This window comes from Schistocerca cancellata, chromosome 6, assembly GCF_023864275.1.
Source record: "Schistocerca cancellata isolate TAMUIC-IGC-003103 chromosome 6, iqSchCanc2.1, whole genome shotgun sequence".
Taxonomy (NCBI): domain Eukaryota; kingdom Metazoa; phylum Arthropoda; class Insecta; order Orthoptera; family Acrididae; genus Schistocerca; species Schistocerca cancellata.
This window is the reverse complement of record NC_064631.1, coordinates 227,079,984-227,093,838: the sequence shown is the minus strand read 5'-3', so window position 1 is coordinate 227,093,838 and position 13,855 is coordinate 227,079,984. Positions and strand designations below refer to the sequence as shown.

General features: G+C 43.7%; 1 protein-coding gene across 1 annotated transcript in view; it reads left to right on the top strand.

Moving 5' to 3' along the window:
* Positions 1–13,855, top strand: part of LOC126088259 (protein dead ringer-like) — a 482,246-nt gene that overhangs the window by 400,055 nt on the left and 68,336 nt on the right. The gene's annotated exons all lie outside the window — the stretch shown is intronic.

Genomic DNA, 13,855 nt, shown 5'->3' with positions numbered 1-13,855 from the left:
GTGGAGGAATACTCAAGATTCAGGGATATGACAGGAGCCTTCATCTGGAGCCAAAAACTTCATTTGGAAATATGCCCTATTCCGAATGGTTTCTGAGATAGAATACATTTACTGTACATTTGTTTTTGGGCTAGTGGCACGCCCGTATGTGTCCTACTCACACAATCTTCTCGACGTTTTATTTTAGCCCAACCTAGTTCGTTGCTTACAACGGGGTGTCTTTCTGCCATAGAAATAGGAATGGACCCAGAATTGAACCCTGTGGGAGTTCCTTTGTAGTTTCTTCCTACAAAGTTGCGCCGTTTCAGAATTTGCTGAATCGTATACTAATTTGTCGTTGTTCGTGACAACAGATAATCCTGCGAATAGTTCGTTTGACAGGGGTGTAAAATCAGCAAAGTACAAATACTAATCTTCTTCCAGAATGAGATTTTCACTCTGCAGCGGAGTGTGCGCTGATATGAAACTTCATGGCAGATTAAAACTGTGTACTGGACCGAGACTCGAACTCGGGACCTTTGCCTTTCGCGGGCATGTGTTCTACCATCTGAGCTACCCGAGCACGACTCACGACCCGTCCTCCCAGCGTCAATTCGAAACGAGATACTTGCAGAATTGAAGCTCTGAGGACGGGTACATCTGATGGCAGAGCACCTGCCCGCGAAAGGCAAGGGTCCCGAGTTCGAGTCTCGGTCCGACACACAGTTTTAATCTACCAGGAAGTTACTTATCTTCTTCTTTGCTTCAACAGCTGATTTTCGTTGATAATCTGGAATTCATCTGATCTGCAGACTTTACTTGCGGCATGTCTAATTATCAAGTTTATAGGCACACTGTTATAAATACTACTGTTTATTATATTGTTAGGACCGACGACACACGCAGAGTCCACCCCAAAATCTGACGGAAGATTCACCTGCTGGCTACAAGAATCTGCCAGTATTTATAATAAACACTTCAATTGGTTAATTGTTATAAACAGACATTAAGTGTGTTACAATTAAAAGTTTACACTGAGTTGACAATTCGGTTGGCAAAATACTTCTAATTTACAGGTACATGTTTTTAAATACAAAGGTCACAATAATTTTTATGCTTTCGTAGTAAAATACGAGATGTTCACTTTAACAACAATTCAGTTACTTCTTTCTTTACTTACCGCCAAACTAGTTCCTATCGTATATTGAGAGATGAAATTAAATATAGAATTTCATGATATAGGCAAAACTTTTGTATATCTGGCTTGCTTATCAGAAAGTTTCACGATTTACACAGTTTTAACATATTATCTTGTTTCTATAGCTTTGAACACATGAAAAGTTTAAGAACATTCAACAGAAATACATTTGGGGTAATATTACATTGAAAGACGATAGTAGAAATGTTTGATAAATTACAGTGTCTGTGATGACGTTTTTGCGAATTACAAAAGAGCCAGGTAATATTCATTGCTACCAATGTCAGCAGTACATTTCAATACATAGAACGTCATTACATAGTTATTATTTCCACAATATTTCCCTACTGTGAATTTAATTCATGTTTGACTATTTTGTATTATTGTCTTTTGGTAATGTTTGCATCTACGGTTACTAGTAAATTCAATATGTATATCGAATCTGGACATCAGTATTTAGTAAACGAATATTCTATATTTGACTCCGGATAAGATCGAAATCAACTGTTACACTTCATCTCCAGTCACTAAAAGTTTGTACCTTTCAAATATTGTTTGAATTATTCAGCACCACGTTTTGCATTCTTTTTGTTAAGTAAAATTCAGATAAGTTGTGTGCAAAGCCACCTTTTCCTTAAATAACAATTTACATTTAATGTGTTCTATCTCGGAAACCGCACCGAATAGGGGGTATTTCGTTATGAAGTTCTTTTCTTTTGTGCTTCAGATAAGGGTTGCTGTCACATTCCAGAATATTCACCACTCCTGGGAACACCCTGTATGCTTACGTTTGCTGATTTCAGTATTTTTCTACTTCATTCATCATTTACAACTTTGTTTCACTTCATTAGAAAGTTTTCTTTTCTCTCCAAGCCGAAAGATTGAAGATCCGCTCATATTTCCTCCCGTTTTGACACTCTCTTATGTTCGGTCAGCTTTAATTTCATCCGTGAACATCTGTTTCATTCGTGCTCTTTGTCTTCTTCGCTCCATCGTGCCATCAATCAGAGTAATGAATTGGGATTAATTGTGAAGTAGGTGGCTAACTATTTTGTTCCTCCTATCCCTGACTTTTGAATAGGCTCCTTGTCTCTCCTATTCCTCTCAGAACTTGGTAATCAAGGAGGCATTGTTTGACATGAGCAGTGTCCTTTCCTGCAAAATTGGTTCATTTGTTTGGGCTATTCTAGCTTCAATACTCGTTGCATCCCTATCACTCGCTGTGACGCAAGTTCCAAGCTACCTCTTAATAACTAGTCCCAATTTATCACCCTTACGTTCTATTTTCCACACCTTGTCCACTTTATGGTTTCTATTTTGGTTCTGTCGGTCGGCTCGCATTTCTCCGTTAAGATTTTATTCATTTAGTGAAGAGCTCTTTTTAGCTAGTCTTCATTTCTGTCCAACAACTTAATACCATCTAAAAAACGGATCGGCTTAAAAAATGTTTGATTAACTCTTCTCCTTCCTGTTGGTTTCTGAGAATTCCCCCGTTGTACCCTCTATGTACAAATTAAATTATTATCCAGTATATTTTTTATTAATAGTATAACATTCAAAAACGACAATGAATTCTGAAAAAATATACTTTCTCATTGTACCAAAGCATAATCCAGTGGCCTACCTGGTCCGGTCCAGACTTGGTACGGCAAATGTAGCACCGAAGCAGTACTTTGCTTTCTTCAGTTCTAGGGACATGTTCAATTTAGAAACCTTTTGATTCACCTCCGTGGCTGATCATGATAGCTATCGCCGGTATCGGCAAGGATTTCTTTTTGGTAGGAAGACTAGGACAGAAATAAAGCTTCTGAAAATAAATGGAATGTCATTCGAAGGATGAATAGCTGTTCCGGCCTCGAAATACAGTGCCAAAAGTCGGGAGAGCGGTGCATTTACCAAATTCCTATCAAATAATGGTGTATCTTAACAGAGCATGATAAAGCAGTCATTATAGAGTTGTCGAAAAGTCCCTCACCTCGTCCTCTTCCCCGCCTCCAAAAAAATTATGTCTCATATGCTATATAATACAAAATACAAGTAAATAAAGAAAGTAACAATGATTACTCAGTATTTCGTTTGCAATATACTAGATAACACCATTTGTGCTGCCTGTGTATCTCTGAACGCACGCGAGGGAGTTGTTTGACTGGCGTGTACAAAAAGTTGCAATACTTTCGGTTTTAGAGGTAATCTGTGCGTTAGACCATTGTGAGCAGTAAATTAGAAACTTGTACATTCCAAATGTTTTTGCGGAACATTGTTTACTATTATTTGCACGTCACATGCCCTTTTTCTGTATTATTCTGCAATTATTTGCCATCGCAATTTTTCCTCTGTCCCACAGACAAACACAGCGTATTGCATAACCTGAGAACCTCCAATACCAGAAAGAAAACAACAAAATACGCTCTAAATACTTGTTACCATTTAAAATTTTCCGTTGTAAATGTCCTAGTATTGATGTTAATACACTATGCTAGGACAGAGAAGACGACGTCTGTGCCGGCACGCAGACACTATTAATATTCATTCTCTGGAGAAAGAGGGTTGTAACCTAATTTGAGTCGTATGTTTAAATTCATAAGCCGCCTTTGATCTTCTCCGCGATGGGCGGCAGTGACATTTCAACGCACGAGCCCCCGCGCTACCTAATAGTCCCCCTGACCTCATCCCGCAAACATTCTCGAGGGCGAACTCATAGCAGCACCGTATTTTTACAATCGTACTGGAGACCTGTAAATACCGGGACTTGCATCTGCAGAATAACGACGATCCTATTATCAATTTTTTGTTTAGAAAGTCGTGTTCACCGAATCACATCATTTAAGCACTGTTACGCGGCTGAAGTCATAAACTTAGAATACCTTTCCATAAACGGCGCGTGATACTGTATATAAAAAGTCTAAATCCTCCGTCTTTATGAATAAAAGTTCCTCAGCGTAACAAATTCACAGAATGTTTCGAAAAGATTCAAGTGATTTCACAAGACTGTATCTTATACATGAATGAACCTACGCATCGAAACTAGAAGTGTACCTTGGTGCCAGTTGCCATTTCGTATGGTTGCCGATACAGCAGACTGTTTCGCTCGTTCATTACATAATTTGAGGCGATTTTAAATGATGATAACAAAAACGGTTTTGTATTCACCGTTCTAATAGTGCAATTCAGTTACAACGACACGGTGTGATTTTCGTCGATAGTACGGCTCTGCACCTCCAGCACCGTAATGGCCATGCACGTATCTCACGTTACACCATTAGTCTCCAGTGTAATCTGATTTCAAGTTGTGTGCACTTTTCTTTCTCCCCTTGTAACTGCTTTGGGTGAGATGAGATGCCGCATAGGAACTTCAGTTATCAGTGAATGCAGTAATTCCGGCCATGTTCCTAAAAGTATGGGACGTTAGTCATTCACCTGGTGGAAGGTACATTCAACATTTGAGGACGGTAAATGAAAGCCCTCATCCTAAATGTAATTAAGCATCTTCTTTCCACCTGATGGGTTGCAAGAAGTACCCCAGATTGACGCACATACATGTAAGCATATATGTGTGTACAATGGGGTGGTTACTATTTGTTTTATGTGGTCGTTCCATTTATGGTCGTTCTGGATGGTTACTCCTATATATTTTAGGGTAGATATCTTTTCCAGCAGCTTCTCAGCAGTAATGTAGTTGTACAGTACGGGATCCCAACATGAATCCCATCGAACATTTATGGCTCACAATCGAAAGATCAGTTCGGGTACAACATGCTGTACCGGCAACACTTTCGGAATTACGGACGCCTACACAGGCAGCATGGCTCAATATTTCTGCAGGGGACTTTTTGAGTCCATGTCACGTCGATTTGCTGCACTACACTGGTCAAAAGGAGGTCCGACACTGTATTAGGAGATATCCCATGGCTTTTGTCACCTCACTATAAGTGAGATGACACAACTAATCAAGCAAGGGCCTTGGGCAATAATTGTGAGACAGAAAGCATAAGCTATAAGAGAGAAAGAGAGGGGTTTGTGATGAGGGGAGGGGGGGGGGAGGGTTGCTCTATGTCACGAAGTGTCAGTGAAAAAAGACATATAATCGGTAGCCGTACAGGGAATGACCTCTTATCCCCTCCATGCAGCTTCTGAAATATTTCTGAAGAACGACGAACTTACATGGCCAATAAACGACGTGAAGCCTTCGACGCTACGCTTCGAAGGCGGAACGCTAACAAAATGTTAGGACCTTCGGTTCAGGAGGAGATTCGATGGCAGAATTCGATTAGAAGAGAAGTCCGTGGGCAGTCGGAGTTACAGGGTGAAGTTAGATAGCTACAACGCTCTGTTGACAGATTTCAATTAGAAGACAAAAGAACAGTGATAAGCAGTCACTGTTTCTGCTTAAGGATTTGTTTAGCGTGGAAGCTACTAGGAAAGCCACTCTATAAATTTAAATTCAGAATAAACTTAAAGGTTAATTGTACATTTCGAGTGTCTAATCACCTCATTCTACAATCATCTGCATCCACCTCAGGAAATTTACGTCAGACAGTAGCGTGTCGCTCTCACTAAGGTCAACAGACTGCATTGCCTTGAACACGAGCCCCTGTCGCTCAACCCCTGACAATCCCACTCTTGGGATGGGACAAAGCACTCAAGTAGAATTCCACGCCCGTACTCAGGAACGCATTTTGCACCTTCTTAGCCTCCCGTGCTGCGAGAAGCAACTTGGTTGATCACGAAGGATCAGCTAGTTCCAGTTCCGGAAGTATACAACGGAAATACTATATCTACCTCGGAGAGTGACTCCTCCACGCCACGAGGTCTGCCGGCCAACTCGCCGAACCCCAGACCGCACCATCAAATTTATTTTACATTAAAGCCTTCCAGCTTATCCGAATCTGGAGCAGCATGTAGACCTTCCCAGTGACCATTTTTTGCCCCCTCTAACATGCTTCTGTAAGGTGCCGATGCCTGGAGCACTTTTAGATGCTTTTCTCGACGGCTGCTGGAAAATAGGTCGTCACAGATATTTTTTGTCCTTGAGATGTGCTTCGTTGCCCCTACTTCCACTTATTGAGGAGGATTAGGGAAACGCCGGCCCATCACCTCCAGGCTAAAGGAAACATCCCTCCCCCTCCCCCACCCCCCAGCCAAATAACCGTTCCCGTCGTCGACAATGACCACAGATAGGGCAAAACAGGCCTAGTTAGGAAATGATAAATTACAAATTACTGCTTCTTTTTATCTGTAGTAATGAATTGTTGATATGGAAAACGCCAAGTTGCACCACAGTGCAGATTCCATGTTGAACCGTGGATCTGCCCGTAACTGGCTGGGTGAGTCAGTTTAAAAGGTCGGAGAAAGGGAAAGGCATAACACGCCGGCCGGAGTGGCCGTGCGGTTCTAGGCGCTACAGTCTGGAGCCGAGCGACCGCTACGGTCGCAGGTTCGAATCCTGCCTCGGGCATGGATGTGTGTGATGCCCTTAGGTTAGTTAGGTTTAATTAGTTCTAAGTTCTAGGGGACTGATGACCTCAGAAGTTGCGTCGCGTAGTGCTCAGAGCCATTTGAACCATTTGAAAGGCATAACATCTCCAACAGGACCGTGCCTAAGGTACACTGTGCTGTTCAAACTAGTCTTCGGATTTAGGACATCTTTACTTACTTAATTAAGAGGCATTCTACATTGATTTACGCTTTCTTTGTTCCCTATCAGTCATGGTGCGCCAGCTGCAAGTATGTCGTACTTTCGTCTAATCGCCGGCCGCTGGTGGCCGAGCGGTTCTGGCGCTACAGTCTGGAACCGCGCGACCGCTAAGGTCGCAGGTTCGAATCCTGCCTCGGGCATGGATGTGTGTGTTGTCCTTAGGTCAGTTAGGTTTAAGTAGTTCTAAGTTCTAGGGGACTTATGACCTTAGCAGTTGAGTCCCATAGTGCTCAGAGCCATTTGAACCATTTTTTCGTCTAATCGCAGGTGGCAGGACAATCACTAAAGTGTATCCCTGGACAGTACAGCCTATGTTTCCAGATGCTGTCATCACGTGTCGCTGGACGACGTGGTTACTGTAGAAGAAGGGTGTAAGCACCACGGATATTCACAGGCGATTGGTGCCAGCGCGTAGAGTTCGTGCAGGGTCACGAAAAAGTTCTCTTGCAACGCAACGTTCGTCCCTCTATGAATCGAAAAATCACTACTACCATCGCATAAATGCGGTTCCGGTTACTGCTACACGAACCGTATTCTCACGACTTGGTCCTGTTACTTCCGTAGGTCCTCCTCGAGCAACATTTTTTAGAGGCTGTCACCCCCACCATACGGCAACTTCACGCAGGTTCTGAAAGTCCACTAAATGATGTCCGCGCAGAGGTTTCTTCATAGTCCCAAATTGGTGGTAATCAGAAGTGGTCAATTCAGGAGAATACGGTGGGTGTGGGAGTCCCGGAACCCCGTTTCAGTTGTCGTGGTTTTTCGATTCGTGTGGGGACGAGCACTTCTTCGTGGCGGTACGCACTCTCCTCTCATTGTCACCAGTCGCCTGTGAATATCCACAGTGTTTAAATTCTCATTCCACAGAAACCATGGCGTCTAACGCTGTCCTTGATGTTCAAATCCCATTTTACCCTCCCCTCCCTCCCCCCCTCCCCCCCCCCCGCACACACACACACACACACACACACACACACTCGGACACATGTAATGACAGTAGTTGGGAAAATGGGCTGTACTTTGCAAGGATTACACTTCTAGTGATTGTCCTGCCACGTTGCGTTAGACAAAAGTACTATACAGGGTGAAAAGTATTTAAACCGACAAACTCTGGGAGGTTGTAGGGGAGATCAAAAGAAATATTTTTCCCTAATGTCATTTTTTCCTAAGAGGAATATTTAAACCGGTAGAGCAAGATTTCTCTGGCGGAAAATTAATTAAACCAACAAACACTTTTCCATTTTTTATGACCAAGAGACAACACATTAATAAAACCCAATTTCAATTACAGTAGATTTTAAAAAGTGCCTCCATTGACACGTAAACAAAGGTTACACCGTCGGATCATGTTCTGTCTGACACGGGCAAAAACCGCAGGAGTATCCTGAATTGTTCCTGCTGCTGCTACTATCCGAGCTACCAGATCGTCTTCTGATGCAACACGAGTTGCGTAAACAAGGTTGTGCATCTCTCCCCACACAAAAAAAATCCAGAGGGGACACATCTGGGGATCGAGCAGGCCATGGTACAGGACCACCTCTGCCGATCCACGTTTCTGGGAACCGCCGGTCCAGGAATCGACGCACACGATGACTGAAATGTGCCGGCGCCCCGTCATGTTGGAACCACATGCGTTGTCTTGTAGGGAGCGGGAGGTCTTCCAGCAATTCTGGCAATGCTCTGGCGAGAAAATTGTAATAGTGCTTGCCATTTAATGGCCTAGGTAGCAGATACGGCCCAATTAAACAGTCCCCAACAACACCGGCCCACGCGTTAACGAAGAACCGCACTTTATGAGCGCTAGTAACTGTGGCATGTGGGTTATCCTCACTCCAAACATGGGAATTGTGCATGTTGAAGACTCCATCACGCCCGAACGTTGCTTCATCGGTAAACAACACAGAGGATGGAAATGTAGGATGCATTTCACACTGTTCCAGGTACCACTGCGAAATCTGTGCTCTGGGTGGATAATCAACTGGTTCCAGGTTGTGGACACGCTGCAAGTTAAATGGACGTAACAATTGATCTCGAAGGATTGTTCTTACATTCGTCTTATTAGTCCCCATGTTACGTGCAATTGCACGAGAGCTGATTGAAGGATCCCGCTCCACATGCTGCAAGACAGCTTCCTCAATTTGCAGCGTTCTTACCGTGCGACGGCGTCCCTGTCCAGGTAATCTGCTAAGTGACCCGGTCTCAAGCAGACGTTGTTACACAGTAGCAACGGTCGTATGATGCGGGATACGGCGATTAGGATATTGTTGTTGATAAACGTGCTGTGCAGCTCGGCCGTTGTGGTGCGCTACGTAGTACGCACGAACCATGTCAGTGTACTCACTCCAGGTGTATCGCTCCATTAGTAAACAGAGACAATGCACTACTGCACTGGTGGACAGCAGTTGCCTACAACTGAAGAGCGTAATACGCTCTCTAACAACTGAAGATCATAATACGGCCTCTAACAACTGAAGAGCGTAATACGGCTTCCACCAGTTTAAATAACCCTCATAGGAAAAACTGACATTAGGGCAAAATATTTGTTTTTATGTCCCCTACAACCTCCCAGAATTTGTCGGTTTAAATACTTTTCACCCTGTATACTTGCAACTGCAGCGATGTGTCAAATGGCATGTCACATGAGTAATTGGGGAAACATAAAGCTAAATCAGTATGGTACGCTTCTCGTATACATATTGTGTGGTTAATAAATGGGTTCTAAGAGTAGGCACTACAAAAAGTGAAAATTTTGTATCCTGATATCTACTGAGTTTTAGGCCGGAGCTGTAAGTTTTACAAGTAGATGTAACCGACGTATCTTTTACAGCCGCTGTGTACAGCCCTTTTAATGGTGCGTCGGCGGCGCGCGCCGTTTGAAGGATGCGTGCCGAACACACGCCTGACGTTTCAATCGGACGCGCCGCGCTGCAGGGTGACTAATGGCGGAGCGCGATGCCCTGGCGGGACTCGTAGCCGCCCCCGCGGGGCGTGACCGGCGCCGGGGCACACTCACCTTCGTATTTAGCTTACGGTACCCGCCGTTAGAGCTGGCGGTGGCACCTTTATCGAGGCTAGGAGCTTTGGGGAATCCGCCGATATGCGTCAGCCTGCTTAGCGGTACTTCGCTAATGGCGCGTATACCGCACCGTGGCGCGATGTGACACGGAGGCGTACTTGGCTGTGCCAGCAGACGTCGCTTATCATCAATGTGAGAGCGTACTTTTTTTTAACGAGACCTGTTACAAAGTCCCATCCATTAGTGTAGTACAGTCATCGTCATAATCATTTTAAAAAAAATGGTTCAAATGGCTCTGAGCACTAGGGGACTTAACTTCTGAGGTCACCAGTCCCCTAAAACTTAGAACTACTTAAACCTAACTAACCTAAGGACATCACACACATCCATTCCCGACGCAGGATTCGTACCAGAGACCGTAGCGGTTGCGCGGCTCCAGACTGAAGCGCCTAGAACCGCTCGGCCACACCGAATGATTTAACAGTTCAAGTTTCCTAGTTGCTGTGTACAAGCCTCCTCTTACTGTAACCTCCATATCCTGTGTTCTTCGTCTTCCTACCATGTTTGTTGTATTGCACTAAATCAAGCAACGAGAATAATTAGCGGCACGACTAAATCAACACCACTGTCATGGCTGCCTGTGTTGTGTAATATAATATTACACCACCACCAATCAGACAAGAAGCAGCAGCTGCAAGAGAGTTCGTAAAATGTACTACTCGTCAGGAATTGCTTCTGTATAATCAGCAACAGAACATACCTGCCGTCTTACAAAAATCCAGAAAACCACTCTGGCCAACGCGAGATGCGCCTCCTGTATGTGACACGTGCCGAGAATGGAAAGAGAATTGACAGTAGCTTCCTCCAGCAAATTCTCGCCTTATTGCTGATCCTACTAAATGTGTCAATGCATTTGGTCTTACCAGGAAACTATGGACAGCTTTGAATCGATTCCATGAAGGACATGGAAGGTCTGGTGCATGTTTGTATGAATGGGGATTCAAAGATGCACCGGCGTGCGACCGTGGAGTTGCTGTGCAAACTAAGCAGCACCTGATCGGAGATCGTTTGTTACGAAAGTTGTTTATACGAGGGTTGCCCAGTAAATAATGCCCCATATTTTTTTTTCTCCAGAAGTATTTATTCCACAACAATCAAATTTACATATGTGAAAGACTGATGTTTTGTCTACTTGCTTTATTTTTCCACATAATCTCCTTCAAGTTCGACGGCCTTTTTCCAGCGAGTCACAAGAGCGTGTATTCCCTGCCGGTAAAAATCTGTACTCTGCCTACGGAGCCAGGTTGTCACTTCGTGAATCACTTCTTCGTCATCGGCAAAACGTCTTCCACGAATGAAATTCTTCATTGGCCCAAACAAGTGAAAGTCTGAAGGAGCCAAATCGGGGCTGTAGGGTGGATGGGGTAACACTATCCAACCCAGTTTCGCGATGTGTTCACAAGTCCTCAAACTTGTGTGAGGACGAGCGTTATCATGCACACACTTTTGAGTATCCAAGCTGATTGATAATCACATCCACACTTCCTTTGCTTACTGACAACTCCAGTGCCAATTGTCGAGTCGTAATGCGTCGATCCCGCATGAGAACATCAGCCCGCTGCAACATGTCAGGCGTGACAGCCGTGGGAGGCCTTCCCGACCGCGGCAAATCTCGGAGCTCCGCAGCACCGCCCTCTGATGCTTTCACTCTCTGTGCCCAGCGACCAACAGTACTCCTATCGACTGCAGATGTTCCGTAGACTTTGCACAAGCGTTTATGAATATTGCCCACGGTTTCTTCTTCTGCTACGAGAAATTCAATCACTGCACGTTGTTTATGCCGGATGTCACCTGCAGACGCCATTTTAGAACATTCCTACACCACCGCTCTCTGTCGGAGGAAATTGAAACTTTGCGTACACACGCGGGAAACTTCAAATAACTCGCACCTAAAGTGTCACATTTCTAATATTTTTTATTTCGGAGAAAAAAAAAATGGGGCATTATTTACTGGGCAACCCTCGTATTATGTGTTTTATGCATATTCAACCATTTATATATGAAGTCCTTAAATAAGAATGTAAAATGACCATGTAAGCCATACGAACAATAATAATTCGTCTTCCTACCACCTGTTGCCTTCAGCTTCTGTCTCATGGTTTGCTCGAGCTATCTTCGTTGTCTCCATTCTTAACGTGTGCCCAAATCACTTTACTCTAAATATTCTGACACGCTACGATAGGGCTGTCTTAATCACGGCCATCTCCCTCACGCCTTCCTTTCTAAATTTGTCCAGTGTCGTCTTCTGTACTGTTGAACTTAAGAAGCTCATCTCCGACATGTATAGTCGCGGTGAGTTACGACTAGTAGCGCTTATCACCAATGATTTTACTTTTCTCGGCACCCTGATATCTCTTAGATGCAGTCTAGCATATCGTACGGCACGTGGCCGAAAGTGTCACATCAGACTATTTAATGCGATCTATGTAACGTCATGAATGTGTGAGAGGGGGGCCAAAGTAGCCGTAGCATATAAGTGTTTTCCTCCAGATCCTCTCAAAGGAGAGACTACAGTATCCGAATTACTATACACTATAGTGTAGTGACGCTCGATTCATAAATACTGTAAATTGCTCTAATATGCACATGGTCGAAGAAATATTAACCGTTTTTTGACCGGGTAAGGTAAGAGAGGTTACAGCGAGAAAAATAGGCTACATGCCAGCACCAAGTTTCATCATTTCGATTTATTTCACACTCATCACAAACAAGGTCTACTTCAGATGATCGTTGAATCAACTGTGTATGCTATTTTCCATGCAGCGGATTTATCTTCTTGGGTGTAATACCGTCAATTACAAAGCGGGAAGTGTAAAAAACTGATTCGATAAGCGTGGAGGTTTTTTTGGTATCTTCGTCGTAAATTAGGGCAAACAGAATCGTCTACACTCACGGGATTCTGATGTTAGTCTGACTGCCGTTTATTGTGTTAGCGGGACGAAGTACTCCTCAGGAATGTCTCGTACTACCTGAGAGGAGCGCAACATCACAATGTGCTGTTCAGTCAGCCATTACAATCGTCTGCACACATGGCGGCTCAACGTGCAAGCCGCCGAAGTGATGCCCAGTAGAAATGTTTGTAATGGGCTGTGAGCCACACGGAAAGAAAAACAATAATGAAATCCAAGTGACATCAATTCAGGGACCGACAAGTTTGAACATTCCGACAAAAGTTTTCGAAACTTCACACGTTCTCAGCTTGAGTTAGTAGGCGCCGCAGACGTCAGCGAAGTCCTTTGTAATATTGATAAATTTAAATATTTCGCCAAATATTTTTCGAGGCCAGTTCCACTGTCAGCAGTAAATTAAACCCTTGCTCTTTTAGGCCTAAGAAATTAACAACAGGGACTACAAACACTCGCACCTTCTGCCTGAATGAGTCGACAAACGATCTTGTCAGCCTTTCCAAGGATTTCCGTTGCAACTACTCAGTTACAGTGTCAGAACAATCTGTCGGTAGACAACAGCCTATACCTTTTTCAAAATCATGATCCTGACAAAATTTCGAGAACATTTCTTAAATTGATTAATTTAAATTGGTGATGATATCCAACAGCTGTTGTGATGCACGAAAAGGGACGTCGTTACTTTCGGGTTGTATACACTAACTATCTTACGAAATAAGCGTCAAACGAAAAAACTACAAAAAATGAAACTTGCCTAGCTTGAAGGGGGAAAACCAGATGGCGCAATGGTTGGCCCGCTAGATGGCGCTGCCATAGGTCAAACGGATATCAACTGCGTTTTTTTTTTTTATAGAAACCCCCATTTTTATTACATATTCGTGTAGTACGTAAAGAAATATGAATGTTTTATAGTTGGACCACAGATGGCGCTGTAATAGTCACAAACGTATAAGTACGTGGTATCACGTAACATTACGCTAGTGCGGACGGTATTTGCTTCG